Below are 4,055 nucleotides of genomic sequence, written 5' to 3' on the forward strand. Positions count from 1 at the left end.
GCGGGGTCAAGCGACATTCCATACAAAACATAGTCATGCGTGCGCAACTCTCTTTGTTTTTCCACTGCTTTAAGTGTTCTTTTAGCTCTGCCATATCTTTGTGCTATATATGGTTGTGGTCACAACAGTACTTGTGACCGTGGCACATTCCGATTTTTTAGAATTCCAGCTGTGATTCAGTAAGAGGGCGAGGAAACTCTGAGGCTTAGAACGGAAAGGAGACAAGCACGGCTGAACAACATCGGCAGGACTGATCTAAAAGAGGCTCAAACCAAAACAGCTCATGCTTGCAGTAATCATTTTATCTCAGGTGAGATTCAAAAGCTTTCTCAATAATATCATGGAAGAATTTTATTTCATGTTGCTAGAATTTTGCTATAAAATGAGCGCTTTCTTGTCGTGGTTCACTCGGTCATTGTTATAATTTTAACACGTGTATTACCATTTCACTTGTAGGAGTGCCAGCAAAATTATATGATAGAAACAATCCGGACTGGGCACCCACTCAGAAAATGGGCTATGTTTCGTCCAAGGTCCAACTTGATTCTTTGGCAGCTAAACCAGATAGAATGCGATATCTGGGTACTCAATGGTCAGTAGAAGCGTCTTATCTTCAGAAAAGTCTGACTTTTTTAAATATGGGTCAAAACCACACATATCTATCTTCTCTTTGTATCAAATCTACGCTCGACCGTTCAAATCATGGTAATGCTGAGAAAATTCAGCATTGTTTATTGACACGCTTTCAGCGGTTGCCATCCTAATTGCTTTGTATATCCACCATCATGGCGGACGCTCATGACATAGCGCATTTGGAGCACGTGGTTGCAAGTTATCTATTTTGTCTTTTCAAGACACAGGGATGGGCGGGGCTACACATTATACTGCAGCCAGCCAGCAGGGGCGTTAGACCTGTTGTTGCTTCACTTTTTATCCCCCACTGGCCGAAAGGCCCAAAGGGGGATTATGTCGTGGCGAAGTCCATCCGTCTGTCCATCTGTCCGTCTGTCTGTCCCGGAAAGGGTTCTCACCTTCTGAAATCAACTCCTCTCACAATTTTTGGAGGAATTTCACAAAACTTGGCAAAAGGCTTTGTTATAGGACAGTAATACGCATACTGCAATTTCGTTTGCAATATATCGTAGTGGGGAATATTGTGCTCTCAGAGCACTCTTGTTAGAGATGTTACACTGTCCATGTTTTATAGTCATTGATCTTTACTGTACTTATACCACAGCACTGTTGAACTGTCTGAACATGAATTTGATATGTTACATGGGACAAAGATGAATTTTCAGAAAAGATGTTTATATTTTCTTATGGGAAAAATAACATGGACAGAAGTCGTGTTTTTATTTTAAATCTTATTTTATATCCATAAATGAAGATATTCTGAGAAGAAACACAATATCCACTAGTTCAAGAATGAAACGAAGCTTTAGTCTGGAACGCTGAAAGGACAAACAAATCAGAAAGCCATCAGGACTATGATTATTTACAATGCCTTAAAAACCTCATTTTAATAATTTAAATAGGGATGTGCCACTTTTCCTTTCCCCTTTTCCCCCTGTGAATAAATATATTATTCATGTTTTTGTATCTTTTGTCTGATCAATTAAAAAAACAACAACTGTTGAATTGTCTCTTCTGATTGGTATGGTTCCCACGGGTCCTTGAAATCCTTGAAAGTTTGTGAATTTGAGAAAAAAAAATCAAGGCCTTGAAAGTTTTTGAAAATATACGTAAATAGACATGGGTCACTGAAAGTCCTTGAATTTATATATTTTGTGCAAAAATAGAAATTGAAGACCCTCAGACAGCACTGCATCAAGTACCATCATTCATCATTAGCTGATATAACCACATGGGCTTGGAATTAACTTTGGCAAACCTTTGTCAAGTTCTACAATACAGAGTTACATCCACAAAGTTTGCTTAATGTTGGCTCTCTTGCCACTGTTTAACCTGCATCATTCAACTTCAGTCACTCATGCACACGTGATGGTGACTGTCGCACTTTCTGTTTAATTGTTGACTGTGAGCTTTTGTAAAGCCTGCAAGTTCTCATTATAAAAATTCTTAGTGTTGTAACAGTAATTAGCCTTGATCCGTCTCTCAAACTATACTGTGTTGGGTCCTTGAATTTGATGGAATTAGGCCTTGAATGTCCTTGAAAAGTCCTTGAATTTGATGTTTAAGAAAGTGTGGGAACCCTGGATTGGTCAGTAGGTGTTGATTAATTTTCTATAACAGCAGCTCAAACTGAAGTTTCAGCTGTGATTCAAATCGCAAATTTATATTAATGCATTCATTCTCGTACATCATCCTAGATTAGAAAAATATCAAAAGAAAAACATATTAGTTGATATAGTGAAGCTTTGTGTAAGGAGATGTTTATGGAAGGAGTCTCCAGTGTCAGGGCGTTGTAAGAGTCAAAAGCAAAGCTGTTCCGTGACAGTGTTGATTCTGATGTATGAGGGTAATTCAAAAAGTTCTCAGCCTCACCTAGAAAAAAGGGGTGTAACTCCCATTTTGGGGCAGAACTGTATACTATAAAGCCTTATATCACTGTTCACAAAAAACTCAACTGAAAGAAAAAAGGAGAGGAAAGCTTTGAGCTGCCGTGCTGTTGCTCCAGGACAACGTGCCCATCCACACAGCATAGGTATCAGTGGCAGAAGCAGCCAAATGTGGCTCTGAACTGTTGCCCCGTGCACCGTACTCACCCGACCTGGCAGTGTCTGACTTCTATCTGATTCCCAAACTGAAATCCCATTTTCAGAGTGATGATGAAGTCATCCATGCTGTTGAAGAGGATCTGGAGGCTTAAGATGTGACCTTCTTCGGCAAAGGGATAAAGAAGCTTGAACATCAGTAGACCAAGTGCATTGAATTTAAAGGAGACTATGCTGAAAAACAACACAAGAACAATCTTTCTCCTGTGATGTTTTCTGGGTGAGGCCAAGAAACTTTTTGAAGTGTGTTTGAGGTCATTACCTTGTTGAGATATTCTTCTATGGACACATCTTACCATCCTGGCACAAAGGACTGCAGCTGGAGTCTGTTCCCTTCTCATAAATAACCTATAATCACCTGATGGTTTCAGAGAAATCTCATCTCATTATCTCTAGCCGCTTTATCCTTCTACAGGGTCGCAGGCAAACTGGAGCCTATCCCAGCTGACTATGGGCAAAAGGCGGGGTACACCCTGGACAAGTCGCCAGGTCATCACAGGGCCGACACATAGACACAGACAACCATTCACACTCACATTCACACCTACGGTCAATTTAAAGTCACCAGTTAACCTAACCTGCATGTCTTTGGACTGTGGGGGAAACCAGAGCACCCGGAGGAAACCCACGCGGACACGGGGAGAACATGCAAACTCCGAACAGAAAGGCCCTCGCCGGCCACGGGGCTTGGACCCGGACCTTCTTGCTGTGAGGCGACAGTGCTAACCACTACACCACTGTGCCACCCGGTTTCAGAGAAATCTCCTCTCATCTCATTATCTCTAGCCGCTTTATCCTTCTACAGGGTCACAGGCAAGCTGGAGCCTATCCCAGCTGACTACGGGCGAAAGGCGGGGTACACCCTGGACAAGTCGCCAGGTCATCACAGGGCTGACACATAGACACAGACAACCATTCACACCTACGGTCAATTTAGAGTCACCAGTTAACCTAACCTGCATGTCTTTGGACTGTGGGGGAAACCGGAGCACCCGGAGGAAACCCACGCGGACACGGGGAGAACATGCAAACTCTGCACAGAAAGGCCCTCGCCGGCCATGGGGCTCGAACCCGGACCTTCTTGCTGTGAGGCGACAGCGCTAACCACTACACCACCGTGCCACCCGGTTTCAGAGAAATGTTGAAATTAAATTTTTGATTACACTGAAAATAGTGTTCACATAGTGATGGGGTTTATAATGGCAGACAATGCACTAATAATAATAATAATCATCGTCATCATCTTTTGATCGCATTTAGTTTTAAAACCTTTATTTTGAAAACGATACAACGTGGAAAAAAAGCGAAACAGGAAGTTCC

Source organism: Neoarius graeffei, chromosome 11 (assembly GCF_027579695.1).
Source record: "Neoarius graeffei isolate fNeoGra1 chromosome 11, fNeoGra1.pri, whole genome shotgun sequence".
NCBI lineage: Eukaryota > Metazoa > Chordata > Actinopteri > Siluriformes > Ariidae > Neoarius > Neoarius graeffei.